Source organism: Schistocerca cancellata, chromosome 2, assembly GCF_023864275.1.
Source record: "Schistocerca cancellata isolate TAMUIC-IGC-003103 chromosome 2, iqSchCanc2.1, whole genome shotgun sequence".
In the NCBI taxonomy this organism is placed as follows: Eukaryota; Metazoa; Arthropoda; class Insecta; order Orthoptera; family Acrididae; genus Schistocerca; species Schistocerca cancellata.
Genome location: NC_064627.1, coordinates 266,269,990 through 266,291,203, shown reverse-complemented (window position 1 = coordinate 266,291,203; position 21,214 = coordinate 266,269,990). Strand labels below are relative to the sequence as shown.

General features: G+C 43.7%; 1 pseudogene; it reads right to left on the bottom strand.

Annotated features, from left to right (window-relative positions):
• Nucleotides 1-2,408: 2,408 nt before the first annotated feature.
• Nucleotides 2,409-21,214, bottom strand: part of LOC126153102 (protein TEX261-like) — a 154,966-nt pseudogene continuing 136,160 nt past the window's right edge.

The window sequence follows — 21,214 nt, the reverse complement described above, 5'->3', positions numbered from 1 at the left end:
TTAGATTTAATTAGTTCTAAGTTCTAGGCGACTGATGACCTCAGAAGTGGCACAGTGCTCAGAACCATTTGAAGACATTTAATTATTTTTCAAGCGCCTCCGATATGATTTCGTTACTGAAAATTTGGCAACTTATTTTCCATGAGTTCAACTAACAAATAAAAAATTAAGTTGAAAATTGACATTTTCGGCCAATTTCAAGAACGTTCTCCCTCAATAGTGATATGCTGTCTTCTGGTTGCTAGGAACTCTACAATGTAATCGAACAGCTGGCCTTATACTCCATAGGTTGCTACCGCGTTCATTAGGCGGCGGTGCAGAACTCTATCGAACGCCTCCCGGAAGTTAAGGAACGCGCCGTCAACCTGGGCGCCGGTATTTGTCGCCTTTTAGGTTTCGTGTACAAACGGAGTGAACTGGGTTTGACGCAAACTTCGTTTTAGGAACCCACGTTAATATGTGCAAAGGAGATACACTGAAGATCCAAAGAAAGTTGTACACCTGCCTAATATCGTGTAGGGCCCCCGTGAGTACACAGAACAGCCGCAACACGACGTGGCATGGACTCGACTAATGTCTGAAGTATGCTGGATGGAAGTGACACCATGAATCCTGTAGTGTCACCGCCAGACACCACACTTGCTAGGTGGTAGCCTTTAAATCGGCCGCGTTTGTTAGTATACGTCGGACCCGCGTGTCGCCACTATTGCAGACCGAGCGCACTATTGCAGACCGAGCGCACTATTGCAGACCGAGCGCCGCCACACGGCAGGTCTAGAGAGACTTCCTAGCACTCGCCCTAGTTGTACAGCCGACTTTGCTAGCGATGGTTCACTGACAAATTACGCTCTCATTTGCCGAGACGATAGTTAGCATAGCCTTCAGCTACGTCATTTGCTACGACCTAGCAAGGCGCCGTTACCTGTTACTACTGATGCTGTAAAAAATGTTCCGTCAAGAGCTATGTTCATCAATTATGGATTAAAGTTAAGTATTCCAACAGCTACGACCTTTTTTGCTAAAGTCTAACTTCCTTGTCAGTTCCAGACCTCACGCCAGCCTGCGTGAGCTCAAACGCGTGCCTTTCGGCTTCCTCCTAGTGGATTGGCTGTCTTACCAGTCCACAACAAATCCTGCTGTCTATAAATCTGTAAGATTACGAGGGGCTGGAGATCTCTTCTGAGCAGCACGTTGCAAGGTATCCCAGATACGCTCAATAATGTTCATGACTGGGGATTCTGGTGGTCAGCAGAAATGTTTAAACCCAATTGAGTGTTCCTGGAGTCAATCTGTAGCAATTCAGGATGTGTAGTGTGAGGACTTGCCCAAGTCCGTCGGAATGCACAATGGACATGAATGCATGCAGGTGATCAGACAGGATGCTTACGTACGTGTCAGAGTCATACCTAGACGTTTAAGGGTGCCGTATCACTCCAACTGCACACGCGGCACACCATTACAGGCCTCCACGAGCTTGAACAATCTCCTATTGAATGCAGGGTCCATGGATTCATGAGGTTGTCTCCATATCCGTAGACGTCCATCCACTCGATACAATTTGAAACGAGACTCGTCCGACCAGGCAACATGCTTTTAGTCATCAACAGTTCAATGTCAGTGATGAAGGGCCCAGGCGAGGCGTAAAGCTTTGTGTCGTGCAGCCATCAAGGATACACGTGTTTGCTTTCGGCTTCGAAAGCACATGTCGATGAAGTTTCGTTGAACGGTTCGCACGCTGACACTTGTTGAAGACGCAACAATGCAATCTGCAGCAATTTGCGGAAAGGTTGCGCTTCTGTCACGTTGAACGATTCTCTTCAGTCGTCGTTTGTCCCGTTCTTGCAGGATCTTTTTGTGGCCACAGCGATGTCGAAGATTTGATATTTACTGGATTCCTGATATTCACGGTACACTCGTGAAATGGTCGTGCGGGAAAATCGACATTTCATCGCTACTCGGAGACACTGTGTCCCATCGCTCGTGCACCGACTATAACACCACGTTCTAACTCACATCTTGATACCTGCCACTGAGGCAGTAATAACCGATCTAACAACTGCACCAGGCTGTTCCGACCACAGCGCCATATTCTGCCTGTTTACATATCTCCGTATTTGAATACGCATGCCTATACCAGTTTCTTCGGCGGTTCAGTGCAGTTCCTTTCTGCCACTTCCATCCACCTTCCTGCACTGTTTCTACACGTGCGATCGGCGCATACACATCAATTCACTGCCGTGATATGAAGTCTGCGACGGAGAGTCACGTAATCGTCAAGTTGCAGTCCTACATTATTTGCATCGCTCCAAAGCGATCCGTTCTGTCTATTAAGGGGTAGCTAATATGTCGTCCGGTGAGCTAACGTCGGCGACAATATTTGTGTTGTGCGCATGTGAATGCTGCGCGCCCTACTTGGCGCAGGGTGCCCGCGGCGGCACGGTGTTTGCAGCAGAGAAGCCGTTATCTGGCGCCCGCTGAGTGCTGCGGGCGAGACTATCTAATCTGATGCGGCGGCCAGGGCAGCCGAGTGGTGGCCAGCACGGCTCGCTGACGGCTAGAGGGGCAGCCGCGACAACATCAACATCACCGCAGCGCGCCACGGCACGCCACATCGGAGCACCGCGCAGCTCATAAACTCTGCGTCCACACCGACGACCATGTCACACTGATTCAGTAAACACTGAAGTTCGAAATGCTGGCAAGGGAAATTCCCCCCCCCCCCCCCCCCGCTCCCGACAACAGAATGAGGGACAAGAGGGCCCAGCGAGGAGCCCTCCAAAGACTCAGCACAGACCAAGCATAAAAACAGGAAGCAGGTGTACTGAACTGTGAAAAAAAAGAGCAACATAGAAACAGTGAACGGAAATTTGTAGTAAGTTCCTTTGGATCCAGACTGCTAAGGTCATCAGTCCCTAGGTTTACACGCTACTTAATCTAACTTTAACTTACGCTAAGGACAACACACACACACGCATGCCCGAGGAAGGACTCGAACCTCCGACGGGGATAGGTGCTCAAATGGTTCAAATGGCTCTGAGCACTATGGGACTAAACTTCTGAGGTCATCAGTCCCCTAGAATTACTTAAACCTAACCAACCTGCCCGAGGCAGGATTCGAACCTGTGACCGTACCGGTCGCGCGGTTCCAGACTGAAGCGCCTAGAACCGCTCGGCCACATCGGCTGGCTATCGGGATAGCTGCGCCCCTGACCGCATGGCTACCCCGCGCGACATAACAGTGAACGGTCCGAGGACATGAAGTGCAGTACAGAGGAAGGAGGAAGAATAACAGGGTCGTAGTTAAGTCGTTATATATGTATATATTTTTCACTGTTCGCTTTATTCAAATTTGTGTCTGTGGCGTAGTGTAACGTCTGTCTGCAACAGCGAGGTGTAAGGTAGGGACCTATAATGACAGCTGATTCAGCGCAACTACTCTATTAGCAGCCGAAAGGAAGTGGCTTTCAAATGGGAACCGCAAACGTTTGATGACAAGCTGACAAGTCAACCGAATCTTCCATCAGAAAACACGTGTGTTGTCAGTACATGCGTCATATGATAGGTATCACTTACGGACGCACGTAATTTGTACGACAGGTAAGTGAGCGAGATATGCCCCTTGTCCGATATAGGTATTCGTATGAATGTGAATGTGATCACTCCCAAGGAAATACCGAAAACTTAATAGTTCGTCACATAAGCTGCAACAGATGAACGCAACAGTTTCTCAATCACACAGTCTCTCTGTTCTCTGTCAAAATGTATGATTTTAGCGTTTTTGAAGTTGCTTTCCGTTTTGGAAGCCTTGACTTGAATTTCTTTGTTGTAACATAGTTCACACAGGTTTATTTGTTGCTTGCATTTCTGTGAGACATCTATGTGGTATCTCGCCTGGTCTCACTATTTATTACATTTACTTGCGACTGTAATGTATTCTTACTACATGACTGATATTCTGTATCCAATATACAGTATGACAACTGCGAAGACTACACAAAGAGAACAAACATTTCAATGACCGCACGGACATTCATAATGTTGTGGAAAAAAATGGCACGAAGGAGTTTTGAACGCGGCTCGCCCGCCTTTCAGCCCAACACTGTAACAGCTTACCATGACGTCGGTGCTCTTTCAGTGTGCTTTTTATTGCATTTCTAGTTCTTGGACCGTTCACTGTTTGTATTTTACTTTCTTTTCCACAGTTCAGTACACCTTCTTCCTGTTTTCATGCTTGATCTGCATTCAGTTTTTGACCGGCTATCCACTGGGGCAACTAACCACTAAATGTGACATGGGAGCGACGGGGAGATTCCCTTGTGAGGACACTGCCGAGAAGTGTTGCTCTTCACTCGGCTATCGTGTGCCTACGAAAGCACAAACTACGCAGCTTAGGAGAAGTTGGCGATGGTGATCAGTACAAGAGGAAGTTCTCTAAATTTACGCTTCCATTTACTTTTCAAGACATAACTCACATTCTATTGAAGAAACGTAGGAAGGAAAGAAGATTGTAGTTCATTGCCCTGTCGGCAACAAGGTCGTTAGAGGAGGAGCTCATGCTCGGATGAGGAACGGGTGGAGAATGAAATCGGCCGTGCACTTTCTAAGGAAACACTCAGGCATCTGCCTTATCTGATTTAGGGAAATCAAGAAAATCTAAATAATGATGGTCTGAGGAGGGGTTTCGAACCGTCACCTCCGGAATGTGATTCCAGTGTGCTAACCACCGTGCCACCTCGATAGATCATTCTATTGAAAATAAATAGAAGATTTTAGCCGTAAAGAGTACTTTGAAGTCTCCTGCTTTAAACCATTATCGCGAAATGTAACACACTCTCACACTATTTTCTTACTTTGGATTTAAAGAAAACTTTTAGAAGTTGACAAAACTTACGATGTTGCCTAGATTTTGGTTTGTCCGAAAAATATTGAGATATCATTGATAAAACTCAGTAAAATTGCTGAAAGACAATTTAATTACTGAAACAATATTAGAAACATTATATACAATGCATGAAACATATTCACAATTGCGAATACGAACAACTACCACTGCGCGGAGTCCTCCCTCGAGCATGGGTGTGTATGTTGTCCTTAGCGTAAGTTGGTTTAAGTAGTGTGTTAATATAGGGATTCACACACATTTGAACGTTTGAACAACTATCGGCTGTATCGGGGAATGCCGACAGTGAAAATTTGTGCCATATCGGAACTCGAACCCGGATTTACCGCTTTACCAGAGTGGTCGCCCCAACGGTTTTGCCAATCCGTGCACAAGTCGCGGCTGGACCGAAACATCAACATGTCGTCGTTCCTTCGTCACAACCTGTACTCCTACGCACATTATTTAATTCACGCCGCGCGGGATTAGCCGAGCGGTCTTAGGCACTGCAGTCATGGAGTGCGCGGCTCTCCCCGGCGGAGGTTCGAGTCCTCCCTCGGGCATGGGTGTGTGTGTGTTTGTTCTTAGGATAATTTAGGTTAAGTAGTGTGTAAGCTTAGGGACTGATGACCTTAGCAGTTAAGTCCCATAAGATTTCACACACATTTGAACATTTTTGTAGTTCACGTACAGAGGAGGACATTTTAGATGAAAGTCGCTGCCCGGTAGCGGCGGGTAAATACTGCAAATACGACATTGCTCTGCCTGTGTTGTTAAGCAGGACGATGCAGTGTGCCTTCTTACAAGGGAATCACATTCAAATTTAGTGGTAAGATGGCCCAGCGGATATCACGTTCAAAACTGAACACAGATCAAGCTTGAAAACACGCAGAAGTTGTACTAGACTATGGAAAAAAGTATAGAAACAGTGAACGATACAAAAACACGAAGTGCAAGCGGGTGAGCCGTCTTCGAAACTCCTTTGTGCCGTTTATTCAAATGGTTCAAATGGCTCTAAGCATTATGGAACTTAACATCTGTGGTCATCAGTCGCCTGGAACTTAGAACTACTTAAACCTAACTAACCTAAGGACATCACACACATCCATGCCCGAGGTAGGATTCGAACCTGCGACCGTAGCAGCAGCGCAGTTCCGGGCTGAAGCGCCTAGAACCGCTCGGCCACAGCGGCCGGCTTGCCGTTTATTACTTTTGTTTTTTTCACAACATTATGAGCTGTCCGTCCAGTCACTGAAATGGTTGTTCTCTTTCTGTAGTCTTGGCAGTTGTCATACTATACATTAGTTATAGAATATGAGTCATGTGGTAAGAATACGTTAGCGTTGCAAGTGACGAATAGTGAGAGCAGGCGAGGTACCACATAGACGTTTCACAGCAATGAAAACAACAAATAAACGGCTGTGAAATAAGTTACAACAAGGGAATTCAAGAGTCAAAATTTCCAAAACGGAACGCAACTTCAAAAGCGTTAAAAACGTATGTTTTGACAGAGCTCACAGAAACTGCGTGGTTGTGAAACTATTGTGTTTATTTATTGGAGATTAATCATTTCCTTGGGACTGATCATATTCACATTCATAGGAACACCTACATTGGGCAAGGAGGCATGTGTCACTCACTCACCAGGCGTACAAACTAGGTGCGTCGGTAAGAGATACCTATCTTATGAAACACGCACTCCCACTAATGCCGTAAATGACACACCAGACGTGTTTACCGGTGGTTCGAATCCCCGGTTGTACGAATCGCTTTGGTCACATCTGTTTCATTCAGTTTCCTCTTGTTTTCAATGCGGCATGTATTTCATTTATCGCCTCGTCGTCAAACGTTGGTTTCGGTTCCCATTCGAAAACCACTTCCTTCCGGCTTCTAATGGAGTAATCAACTGTCATTACAGGTTCCCTCCTTACATCTCGCTGTCGCTAGAGGACATTACAGCAAGACACAGACATCAATTTTAACTCCATATTGCACGTGTTGTCCTTGGACCATTCTCCGTTTCTATTTTGTTGTTGTCTTTTATTCACAGTTCAGTATACCTTCTTCCTATTTTCATGCTTGATCTGTATTCTGTTTTCTATGGGCTGTCCACGGGGCCCTCTTAGCAGTAAATCTGAAGGGAGTGCGATGGGGAGCTTCCTTTGTTTGCAACACAGGCACTGTAATATCGTATTTTATAAAGTAGCTGAAAAACATTAGGCTATATTTTTGTTTTTAAATAACTGCAGTTTGTCAGAAAATGAGGTCATGTGATGTACTACTTTTACGCTCTTGATAAACGTCACAAATATTAATTTCTTGGCACTCCTTGTACATTACTTGTGTACCCCCATGTTACACGTGGTGCACATAACAGCACTCCTTGCACGACATCAGGGAATTTTTCTTCACACAAAATGCATTCCTTGTCATCAGTGTCTGGCCTGCTTCTTTTTCCTTTTTTTCCAGGAGGGATCTCTACGTCACTCAAGTCGTCATCAACAACAGATGTGGCCGTTTAATTTTGAACAGCCATCTTACTTTTTTTCGTCCATTTCCTTTTATATTTTTCATTTTTATTTTTGTCAACGTTCACGTTTAAGGATGATATTTTACACTCGTTTTCAGGTTTCAGTCCTTTTTCACAGCGTTTCGTAGGGGCAGTTTATTACAGGATTTTTCTTCGGTAGTGCCCTTATGTAATGTTGTTTCGTAAAGAATGGCAGTTATCGCGACGGCTTTTACTATGTTAGCCGTACGAACGGGAGAAATGATGGGAGGAATAAAGGCCGATGAGATAGGCGTCTTTGGCTGAGGCTAATTAATTAAACGGTCTGACAGGTCAGATATTCCCAGCATAAGACATCCGAAGAGCACGGGAGTTCTTGAGAAGACTATCGCACAGTTTTATCCCTGGTTATAAGAATCGCTTTGGTCACATCTGTTTCATTCAGTTTCCTCTTATTTTCAATGCAGTATGTGTTTTGGCTTCGCCCTCGTCATTCTAGAACGAAATTGGCACTGGAAAGTCATATGAACAAAATGGCCCCAAATCTGGATACAGCCGAAATTTAATGTATACCTCCGGCATTCTAGAACAAAAACAGCACTGGACTGTCATATTCACGAAATGTTCTCAAATCTGATTACAGCCCAAAGCTAGACCATACGTAACTGTCCGAATTTAGGCCATTACTAGTACATAATTTTTAGATTAATTACGAAACAACGAAAAATAGTATGTACCAAAAGTGAAAATGTAAAGAACTAAGATTGTCGTTGACACAAAATACTAGAGAAAAGACTATTCATAAACACAGGAACTTTATGAAAATGTAACTAAGGCATACCTGCAGAAGTTTTAAGATGTTAGAAACTCTGTTTATCTCGACTACAGTCACATGCGACACTGGACTATGGTTGGGACCTTTGGAGAACAGGTGACGTGGCCTGAAGCGTTCTTTCGCGCTGTTGCCGCTAGGCTGCTGCACCTGCCAGTGCCAAATAACTAGCTAGACAATAGCCGAACTTTAGACTTCCTCTACATCGCCTAATGACGAAGCCGTCTGAGCAGCTTGTATGGCCACGCAGATGCGTAGCCTAGACGCACCTTCTTGTGGGTACGTTTATTCTGTAACGTCACTGCTTCTAGTATTTTTAGCAGTTTGAGTGTCTCAAAGAGAAGAGAAAAGAGCAGAGTTTGGAACACGCATCTGAACACCATGTAACGGCAGGGATGGGGATGTTAAATTTAGGGATTACAGATAAGCATCTTATTCATGTAGAATCAACATGGAAAAAGGAGGAGTTGCTACTTATATAAAAACGGGACACAAAGACAAAAATATTGAAAGAAATAGTTTCTGTGTAGACCAGATCCTTGAAGCATGTGCTTGTGAGTTGCTGCTGCAATATACATCTATAGTAAATGTAACAGTCTACACATCCCATCAAGGTTGCTTTCAGCTATTCATGAAAAATATAGGGGCATTATTGAGCTACCTGTCAGACAAAAATGAGCAGTTAGTCATTTGTGGTGATTTTAATGAAGATTTATTAAAAGATACGGATAGGAAAATAGAGCTAGAATCTTTGTTTGGTTGTTTCAATCTAGCATCTGTTGTAAATTTTCCAACTCGTGTGCAGTAGGAGAGTACGTCACTTATCGATAATATTTTCATAGACAGTGCTGAGGCAGAAACAATTAATGTGTACCCAGTTGTTCAAAATGGTTCAAATGGCTCTAAGCACTATGGGACTTAACATCTGAGGTCATCACTCCCCTAGAACTTAGAACTACTTAAACCTAACTAACCTAAGGACATCACACACATCCATGCCCGAGGCAGGATTCGAACCTGCGACCGTAGCAGCAGCGCGGTTCCGGACTGAAGCGCCTTGAACCACTCGGTCACAACGGCCGGCTCCAGATCCCACTTTACTTGCTTACTACAAAAGATACTGTGATATTTTAAGGAGAGTCATTATGAATTTGAGAAGCTTGTGTGTTCTGACAGAAATTAATAATGCGGATAATAAGATTTAAACTATATGGAATACTGTCAGACGGCAGATGGGGCAGCCTGACACTGCACACATACCATTGCAATAAAGCTACATGATGATGTGAGTGATAATTCACAAGTTACAGGTATTTTTAACAATCACTTTCTGAATGTAGCAGCAAAAATAGGACTAAAGGGTTCAGTTGAAGAAGGAAAAAAAAAATGTTGAAAATGTCATTCCCCAGGACTTTAGGCCTTTAGAAATAACACCAACATCCCCCACTGAAATTAAGGGAATTATAAATACACTGAAATAAATAGAGCTCGTATGATGTTGATGGAGTCTCTAACAGAATTTTGAAGTGTTGTTCTAATTTTATAAGTGCAGTCCTTAGTGATATATGTAATGCTTCCTGGCACAGGGAATTTTTCGAGACATTGAAATAAGTGATTGTCAAACCTCTTCATAAGAAATGGGACAAGAGTGACATAAATAATTATAAACCAATCTCATTGCTGACTTCATTTTCTAAAATATTCGAAGAAGTTATGTATTCAAGAGTAGTCTCACATTTAAGTGAAAATAATTTATTTAGCTTGTCACAATTCTACACTATTACTCATCTAATAGTACAATCCCAAAATAACAAATTATCGCCAGTCAGTATTTTTTGTGATCTTTCCAAGGCATTTGACTGTGTGGATCATGTCAAACTCTTAGAAAAACTCAGGTTTTATGGAATTGAAGGCTATACACACCGCTGGTTTGAATCATACTTAACGAACAGAGAGCAAAATGTTGCGCTGAATAACACAGATAATGTTGGGAGGGTGGTAAATTCTAGTGAATGGGGAGTTATCACAAAGGGAGTCCTACAGGCTTCAATTTTGGGTCCTCTGCTGCTCCTTATTAATATGAATGTCCTCTCACTTAATGTTCAGCAAGCAGAATTAGTACTTTTTGCAATTGATACGCATGTTATAATAAATCCCATTCCAGAAAAAGCAACTGAAAATATAGTTAAGGATGTCGTTCAAAGAATTATTAAGTGGTTCTCAATCAACAATATTTAATGGTCTGAAGAAGGCTAGAATGTTAATCGAAACTCTTAATCCATCCAAATAAAAATTCCATGTGCATTCTTGACTTCACGGGTGTGCAGTTCTTAACAAAAATAAAAATTTGCATCAGATATCTTTCGGTTGACAATGTCAACAAACTTGACGATATATTATCCCAGAGCGAATATCTGAAAAAATGCTATATTAATTCCTGAGTTGATGTTAGAAGAAGTGTCTGCAGTGTGGACGTTCTACAGTCAAAGGGGGCAACCATGCCTCACGTACATTCTTTCACGTTGGAAAACAGTGTTTATTGTCGATAAACGATACAGAAATACCGTTTTCGTTTCCCGGAATTGCAACTTAACCACAGATATGAATAGCTACAGCGTTAATGCTAACAGTCAGCAGCAGGCAGCGATATGCCAACAACGAGGCTGTAGCATAAACATACCCTTACTCACCACTATTACGCAGACACTACGTCGCGGCGGTCAGCCAGGAGCGTAAACAAACGAGATTTAGAGCACCCGAGGGGCACGAGCGGCGAGGAGGCGCAAGCTCCGACTCCGTCTCGCAGGGTAGGCAGCCTGCGTGCGCGTTCGGTGCTCCTGAAAATTCAGAACTGCCACTAAGGAAACGGGGTACTTATAAATGGTGGAAAAATCGAAATGTTTTATGACTTTATTAAATTCCCTGATTATATTGATAAATATAAATCCCCTAGAACTTAGAACTACTTAACCCTAACTAACCTAAGGACATCACACACATCCATGCCCGAGGCAGGATTCGAACCTGCGACCGTAGTGGTATCGCGGCTCCAGACTGAAGTACCTTGAACCGCTCGGCCACACCGGTAGGCGGTCTCCATCAAATGTATAATATTGGATTAAATGCTATCTCAATTTGAGGAAGCATTTTGGAAAAAAATGCATAAATTTCTTTGTAATTATTTTTAATAACCCTAAGCAGACTCAAATATATTCAAAACACTTCTAATTTGCTTAGGAAGTGTGCTGCATTACCTGATACCAAGAAACAGTGCCTGAAAGAAATAGGTATTGATTTTTACATACTATTTAGCCGGAAAAGTACCCTTTATCCTTAAGATCATTATAAACACCGGTCCTTCTAGCACTGTGTGAGTCGTATTCGAGCCCCGTGACGGACCATAATTAGTCTCTTTACTCAAAAACAAAAAAAAAAGGGGGGGGGGCAACACACAACAAATCAATCCGGTGTGTATTCGGCATGGGTTACAGTGCTGAGGTTGGCAGTTTCTTAAAAGTGGTAGTTCAGGCCCGATCTCTCCCGGAATCTTACCCAACCACAGATCAAAGCAACTCAACCCGGCCGTAAAACTGCCACGTAGACGTTTTCCGCTTAATACGTCTTGCGCTGCGATGTGACGTACGTATCGACCACGTTTCCTCATTGGCGTGGTACTGGGACTGTGATGTAGCGATATACATTTACGATTAGGAATCTGGAAGATCCATTTTGCTACTCTCAGTGGCCTTATATCTCAAAGAATACTTTCCCACTCTGGGAACTTGCTATGTGGCGTGTTCCTGTCCCAGTCATACTTTAGTACGCTTTGCAGATTATAAAAATCATACATTAAGCTGAAAGTAATTAAGTTACTTCGTGTAGTCCAAGTGCCAGGTAATTTTATGTAACCTTTCAGAAGATTAGTAGCAAAGAGCTGTACGAATTTCAGTGCTGGTCTTTAAATAATTTCCGATGTATTAAAATTCACCCAAAAACCTAGGTTTTATAACTTACGATTACAAGCTGCCTCCTGATATTTTAATACGTTTTGTGAATACACTACGCTGTTAATAAACAGTAGTTCGCTAATAAAACTATACATTGTTTCAGGCGGTAATTATTGTTTCCTGTTCTTGACGTCACTATAAAGCGAGAAGTCAAAAGGTTTTCGTTTGAGGGCGTTGCTGCAACGTATGTGCAACGTATCCGACTCGGACGTGGTATATAAGCACCGACGTGTAGGCAATGGATCAATGTGGCGTTCGTGTCTTTTCGACGTGAGTGCGGCAAGGTCAGTAGGGACCAGGTGCGGCGAGATCATTAAAGATTGAGTAGCTACAAGCTGGAATTGAGGGAGGAAATCACTTGTGCCCTTCCAGAGGTGCAATGCTAGCATTTAGCATTCACTTCAAGTGGTTTACGAAAAATCACGGAAAATTAAACCTAAGTGTATCAATAAAGGCAATAAATTCCCTAGACTAGCCTGCAATAACTGAATTTCTGCGAGTAAATCCGAGACTACACGATATACTTTCATACATGTTGTCTATTTCCATCACCAAATCAAATTAGAACTCATGAGAAAAAGTTCAATGTCTATATGAAAAGCATAGCTTGTATTGCAAATGAGATTGAACTTAATTTTAAAAATTCTCAGTTCAGATCCCATAATAGCAGTAGCCAAATCGTTGTGATAAATGAAAATCTATTAAGAAAATTTAGACGGCTTTATTCGAATAATTGTGGTATGGGCGGCCGAATAGGGATTTGACCAGCCATCCTCCCGACTGTGAACTCTGTTGCAGTATGGCGGGATGAGTTCAATTACGTGGCTGTTAACTGGTGAAGGTGTTGTGCACCTGAAGTTATTTCGCATGTGACTAATATGACTGAATAATTTATCCCTTGTGCAGAGTATACGAACTTGTTAGCCTTTTACTAATGCAGACCATATCTTACAACGAATAAGTTAATTTCACACCACCACAGTTACTGAGCACAATAATAAGACTATTTCTCATCGAAAAAAGTATATTACTGAGTTCTGCAAACAGTACGACGTTGGACTACAGGAAGCATGTTAAATTTTCTGAAGTTATAAGCTAGGTGTGGCAAAGAGTGGCCTGAAATTCATCCAAACAGTAGAAAGGAGGGCGCGCTTATATACTGCAGCGCCAAAGAAAATACTATAGGCATGCATATTCAAATACAGAATGTGTAAAAAGGCAGAATACGGCGCTGCGGTCGGCAACGCCTACATGAGACAACAAGTGTCTGGCGCAGTTGTTAGATCGGTTACTGCTTCTACAATGGCAAGTTATCAAGATTTAAGTGAGTTTGAACGTGATGCTGTAGGCGGCAAACAAGCGATGGGACACAGAATCTCGGAGGTAGGTATGAAGTGGGAATTTTCCCGTATGACTATTTCGCGAGTGTACCGTGAATATCAGCAATGCGGTAAAATATCAAATCTCAGACATCGCTACGGTCGGAAAAAGGTCCTGCAAGAACGGGACCAACGACAACTGAAGACAATCGTTCAACGTGACAGAAGTGCAACCCTTCCTCAAGTTTCAATGCGGGTCATCAACAAGTGTCAGCGTGCAAACCACTCAACGAAACATAATTGATGTGGACTTACGCAGGCGAAAGTCTCACGCCTCGCCTGGGCCCGTCAACACTGAAATTGGACTGTTGATAACGGGATATGTACGGATATGGAGACAACCTCATGAATCCATGGGCCCTGCAAGTCAGCAGGGAACTGTTCAAGCTGGTGGAGGCTCTGTAATGGTGAGGCGTGTGCAGTTGGAGTGGTAGGGGACCCATAATACTTCTGGATACGACTCTGACAGGTGACTCGTACGTACGCATCGTGTCTGATCACCTGCATCTATACATTTTCATTGTGCATTTCGACGGACTTCGGCAATTCCAGCATGACAATGCGACACCCTACACATCCAGAGTTACTACAGAGGGGCTCCAGGAACACTCTTCTGAGTTTAAACACTTACGTTGGCCACCAAAGTCCCCAGAAATTATTGAGCATATCTGGGATGCCTTGCAACGTGCTGTTCAGAAAGAGATCTCCACTTCCTCATATTCTTACAGATTTATGGACAGCCCTACAGGCTTCACGGTCTAAATTTCCTCCAGCATTACTTCAGACATTACTCGAGTCCATGCCACGTCGTGTTGCGGCACTTCTGCGTGCTCGCGGAGGCCCTACACCATATTAGGCAGGTGCACCATTGTCTTTGGCTCTTCAGTGTAGTTGCAATCCACTGCTCTCCTGCAGCTACTGACCAAGGTAATCAATTTGTGAAAGGGATGTCTCAAGAGGAAATACTGGAGTATGTCTCATTGGAGAATACATCACTTCGTGGAATCAGCTCACATATCGACCCGTCGGGAGCTGGAGAGACGGACCGCAGACCGCCAGGTAACTCAACTAAGGTCTACGAAAATCTGAGAGAGAAGAATGGGACTCTTTCGTAACGAAGCTAAGTGAACCGTGGCGGGACCGGCGGCAGTAGTATCTCTGACATGAGTACGATCGATTTCACAGTACAGAGGTTTGTCTTGGGGGTTGGGCCGGCTCGGGATGTAAGCGAGTGCCGACCGCGAGAAAGAGAGAAGAACGCTTTGAGAACGGAAGGCGTTTGACTGGCGGGCAAAAGCGAAGACGGCGAGCCTGAAGCCTGGCGGCGGTTATCACGTGGTTATACTGGAGGCGGCGGGAGTTGGCCGGTGCTGTGGATTCTCCGGCAACTTCGTGAGCTGTGGATGTGCCCGCTTTCTTGGAGGGACACCCTGTTAAGGTGTTGCGAAGTGACGGTCTGACATCTTCGCAAAATCGCCCCAGCATCAAGACACCCAGTTAAGTACTTTAATTACTGAGAGCGCTTAGTTGTGATTGTGATCGCGCTCGGTATAGTAAGACGTTGTCGGATTTCATTTGATCCCTCTTACTAAGCATGTGCTCTGCTTTCGCATAATATTGATGTATTTGCAAAATGTTGGTTTATTAGCTATTATTAGCAAGTGTTTAAGTGGTTTACGATATCGGTTAATTCATGTCAATATGTCCTCTACGGGCAATCTGAGTTTTTATTTCTAAGGGTTACCGCGTTGAGCTTTGCCGGCCCACTTAAGGTGGCCAATGTGTGTGTCATTAAGTTCTAGTGAGTGTCGGTTCTCGTGAGTCAGTTCATTTCTCACTCTTAGCGTTTGTTTATCAGGTACTGTTTCACTTAAAGAAAGGACTTGCGAGTGAAATTAGTTTTTGAGCCTTGATTTTATAGTGTTAATTTACCGGTCAATCTTGAATGTTAAAGTTCAGAAAAGTTTTTTGGCCTCCTGTAGTCGGATGTGGTCTGTGTTTGAGTGAGCTGAGGCAGCGGGCAACCGAAGCGCAGATTTTCCCTTTAGATTACAAGTTTGGCTTACGGGCGGTGGACTTCTCCTGAGCTCGTGTGTTCCTCTTCGGTAGCGTTTGCTGGGTTCACATTTCGGTGGCCTACCCGACGGAGCCACGACTTGGTTCGAAGTATTACTTCGCTCAGTCGGTTCCACCGGTCGTGGTTAAACTTCGGCCTTACAAGCTTGGGCCTTACTTCTGTTGTTACACATTTATGATGGTATAAACGTGTAACTTTCTATGCCATAAAAGCCCATCTTACAAGCCAATGGACATTTGAATAATTTCGTGGTTCACTCTGCAAGGTTCTCTAGTCTAGTAAGTAGCAAGATTGCCCAAGTTACGTTTTAATAAATATGTTCTAAGTATTCATGTTAAAATTGAGGCTGTGTGTCCACTGTTATTTTACATGTAATGTTAAAGTACTGGAACTAAAAGGATCTTACATGACGTGTCTTAACTAGAGTTGCTTTGTTAAAGTTATGGTCAAATTCAGCCTTAGTGGCTTCTGCCAATTTTTATATAAGGTCGCTGCTAATGGTTTATTAGTTTATTAATGATTTTGTGCAGTGAGAGAGTTTCTTAAATATTTTGCCTGAGTGGCGTTTCTCAATGTTTGTGGGAGATAGTTGGCTAATGATTTATTAACTTGCTTATGATTTTATCTAATGAGTGTTTCGTAAATAATCTTGCCTGAGTGGCGTCTGTCAATTTTTATGTGAAGTTGTTTTTGGTAGATAATAAACACATTGGAATTGAAATGTTCGCTTTTTTGGATCATCCCTTCCACTCTCTTTAGAGTTAGAAGTTAAACCAAGCAGGTGTTATGTAAAACCGTACCACTAAGGATCTCCTAAAGCTGGAAAAAGTGACGTAGTGTCGAAGGCAGTGGAGGAATATTGAGTTTGGTGCCCTTGGCGCCATGCCGTCGGGACTCTGAGTATCCTTCCACCTGAAGGTCTCAATTGGTGCCCTCTTTACCACCCTATGGCTTTCGAGGCAGTCTTTCCTCCATTACCTGCAACATCGCGGTTTACTCAGATAAAATTCGCTATTGATGCCTCACTTCAAAATAGAAGTTATGGACAGTTTTTTGGCTTCAATGGCAATTTAAAATTAATACATTTGCTTGGCCGGTTATTTTTGATGTTTAAGCAATGCTTTTTCAAAGAGAGGACAGCAGCTGCTCCTTTGCACTCGTTTTTAGAAACAAAGTGCTGCACAGTGTATTAACACTGCGCCACCTCACTCCGTTGCTAAGACGTGTGATACAGACATTAGTGTGACTGTCGTTGCGTAGTTTAGGTATCTCAACTCGAACAATGCTCCCGTCCCTGTGGAATCTCTGTCAGACTCCACAGAATACTACTACTACTACTACTACTACTACTACTACCACCTCTGTAATGGTGATATTTAATATGAATAATAATGCTAATAATAAAGTTTTTTGATAAAATCTTACTCCCAAACCTCCAGATGTCAAACACTAAAATCGGTACCAAACGTTGTATGTCGATTGGGTATCTATCAATACACCGATGAAGTTCGTGCTATGTGCTGTCATCCATTAGAACGCGAGTAAACGGTAATTAAAAGTAGCGCCAGAACTACGGAGCATAGAAAAAGCGTATCTGTGAGTGATAGTTTTGTAGATCTCGTGTGGGAGAACTGGTAGAGTATGAGGTCGGTGTAAGAAGTCCCGTGCTCAAACCCGACTGTTGTTTTAACTGTTTACAAGTAAAACTGTTATATGGGAGAACATTTTACTGTTTTTTTTCTGATTTTCGGAGTTAGTTTCAATGTTCTTTTGGCAGTCTACATTAGCTTCGTTAGCTGAAAGTAGCAAACCCATAAAGTACATTTTTATAGGTTCTGTCGGACGTGTGCGACGGAACAGACACCACTGGTGTTGAAGCAGCTAGTACATTCGTAGTTTCACAAAATAAACATTAACAATCGAAACAGTAGAATAAAGAAACAACTGCATAACACTTGCGGAAGTATTAATAGGCCCATATAAAACTTTCACCCATAATACAGTAAAAAAAAAAAAAAATTGTCACCAGTAAGGTTTGAAGCCAGGACTGTTGCTAGAACGATCTTACGCCCTATCACCTTCCCCGCGAAGGCTACACGTATTAGTCTTTTTAGAGTTATGTTTTTCCTCTGCTTCGTAGTTCTGGTGTTACTTTTAATTAACGTTTACGCCCGTTCTTCTGGACGACAAGCCGGCCGGAGGGGGCGAGCGCTACCGTCTGGACCCGCGCGACCGCTACGATCGCAGGTTCGAATCCTGCCTCGGGCATGGATGTGTGTGATGTCCTTAGGTTAGTTTAAGTAGTTCTATGTTCTAGGGGACACATGACCTCAGAAGTTAAGTCCCATAGTGCTCAGAGCTATTTTTTTTTCTGGGCGACAGCTCATAATAGAATCTAACTCGGAGTTTTGGTTGGTACTCTACCGACATACAACGTTTGGTAGCGGTCTGACTGTCTGATATCTGGAGGTCTGGGTGTTACAGCGCGGTTTGCAAAAAGTGTTCAACACTGTACCACACCAACGGTTATTAACTCAAGTACGATAAATGTGATACTGCCGGCCGCGGTGGTCTAGTGGTTCTAGGCGCGCAGTCCGGAACCGCAAGACTGCTACGGTCGCAGGTTCGAATCCTGCCTCGGGCATGGATGTGTGTGATGTCCGTAGGTTAGTTAGGTTTAATCAGTGCTAAGTTCTAGGCGACTGATGACCTCAGAAGTTAAGTCGCATAGTGCTCAGAGCCATTTGAACGATTTAAAATGTGATACTAAAATAAATTTGTGACTCGAATAATGATTTCTGATAGCGAAGACGCAGTATATTATGGTGGTATGAGAGTCAACTACAGATATAGAAGTAAAGTGACGATGTTGTTCAATCTGTGTATTTATGAGTTGGCAGGCAATATTAATGACCAGAATGAAACTTTCATCGTGCAGCGTAGTATGCGCTGATACGAAACTACCCGGCAGATTAAAACTGTGTGCCGGATTAGACTAGCAAGACTCAAGTGCCATCCTCACAGCTTTACTTCTGCCAGCACATCAGCTCCTACCTTCCAAACTTCACAAAAACTCTCTTGCGAAACTTGCAAGACTAGGATTTTTCATGCTGGAGCGCTAGTCTTCCAATTTCCGCAGGAGAATTTCTGTGAAGTTTGGATGGTAGGAGATAAGCTGGCGGAAGTAAAGCTGTGAGGATGGGACGTCGAGTCATGCTTGGGTACCACAGTCGGTAGAACCCATGCTCGCGAAAGGCAAAGGTCCCGAATTCGAGTCTCGGTACGGCACATAGGGAGTTTCAATATTGATAACAAACCCAAACACCTCAAGGACTACCACCTTAACGTCGGTGAGGAGGTCTGTGTGTATTAGTGATCCACTGGGCTATGCTGGCGGGAGCTCTGCTCCCGGCAGGGTTACCCATGCCAGACTGGTCAGTTGATGAGATTCCCGACAAAGAGTATCCCCCAGGGGGCTTCTGTCTTGGGATTATGTGGGTGGCAACCACATGGGCCCTTAGTTAAGTCTGACATTACTTCCACTTACTTGTGCCAGGCTTCTTCTGTTTTCTTTCCTATGGGCCTCCCTTGGCCAACTCTTACTTTTTCGACCCCAACGGTATTAGGTTTCGAGGCCTGAGGGTGTCTTTCATTTCCCTTTTCTATTCTCCATCAATCAAGGGTTGGCAAAAGACCCAAGAGTCTGCACAGGCTGCCGATACCTGTTTGCAGAAACAAAACTCTGGGAAATGTACACTGAAATTTGAGAAATCAATCAGACCTCAAGGATTTCAATGCTGCTCCCACATCCTAGAAGGCATGAGTCGTGAGACCCCTAGACAATGTATGACACACAGTCGATACAAACTACAAAGCCAATGGGAGTCGATGAAAGGCGAACTTATTTCCGGCACCTTTAAGTAACCAGATCGTATCAGCTAAGGGAGATAACCCCGAAAGAAACTCCTGGTCCTCCTAGAACCAACTCTTAGAAAACACAGACTACTCCCAGTACCCAGACGAGCCTCGGAAACAGGACGGTCTCAAAGATAAATAACAAGGCTATGAAAAACGACAAACGAAAATGGATAAATTGACACGTCAAAGTAGCAACCTGGAATGTGAGACGTATTTTCCAAAAGGTGGTAGACCTAGTAAATACACGAAGCGACATGAATATCGAGGCTGTAGCACTCACAGAAACTAAAAAGAAATTAAGAGGAAATAAATATATAGGGATTACAATGAAATGAACACCCTTAGCTGCTTACAGGCGTTGACATACGTCAACGAAGACAGATGAAATTGTGTGTCCCGACCAGGACACGAACCGAGGATCTCCTGCTTACATAGCAGACGCTCTATTCATATTTTTAATTTTTTTTTTTGGGTCGTTGTTGATCATTGTGTTTGGTCGTTGCGGACGTCACATGACATCCGTTCAGGTTCGTTTGTTGATCCTTCCACTCAGTTTTTTTGTTGCAGAGGCCAACCATCTCTGACCGAACACGCTGAGCTACCGTGCCGGCTGTCTGAGCCACCGAGGACACAGAGGATAGCGCGACTGCAGGGATTTATCTCTGGCACGCCTCCCCCGAAACCCACATTCTCAACGTAATGTCCCGCACTACATTCGTAGTGCCCCCGCCCATTATACTCATTACTCGCGGCGCGTTGCCGATTCCCGTAAGAGTTCGGGGATCGGGAATCGGCAACGCGCCGTTTATTACAATCATAAGTAGCGTTTTGTCTATGCATCTGTTACAGAATAAGGTAGAAACCAATCATGAGTGTAAAGATACAAATTCACCTCTATACGTCCTTGAAGTCAGTTGCATTTTATGTACCGTAAATCTAGCAGAAATTTCGATATGTCATAATTCTTCGTACTATTATAGAGTCACGAATATGCTACGTTAGTTATCTGACGGCTACATATGGACTATGTAACTCTGACCGCTGTCGAATGCTTTGTGTTAACTCACAAGTGTTGCAGTAGGAACATTGGAGCCATTTATGATAAATGGTCAACGTCAACAAAATTTTTGTACACAATGACAACCTTTTACTTTAGGTAAGATAGTAAACCTCCCAATGAACCATGGACCTTACCGTTGGTGGGGAGGCCTGCAGGCCTCAAGTATACAGATAGCCGTACCACAGGTGCAACTACAATGCAGGTGTATCTGTTGAGAGGCCAGAGAAACGTGTGGTTCCTGAAGAGGGGTAGTAGCCTTTTCAGTAGTTGCACGGACAACAGTCTTGATGACTGACTGATATAGCCTTGTAACATTAACCAAAATGGTCTAGCTGTGATGGTACTGCGAATGGCTGAAAGAAAGGGGAAACTAAAGCCGTGATTTGTCCCGAGGGCATGAGGTTTTATTGTATGGTTAAATGATGATGGCGTCCTCCTGGGTAAAATACTCTGGAGGTAAATCAGTCCCCCATTCGGATCCCCGGGCGGCGACTACTCATGAGAACGACGTTATCAGGAGAAAGAAATCTGGCATTCTACGGATCGGAGCGTG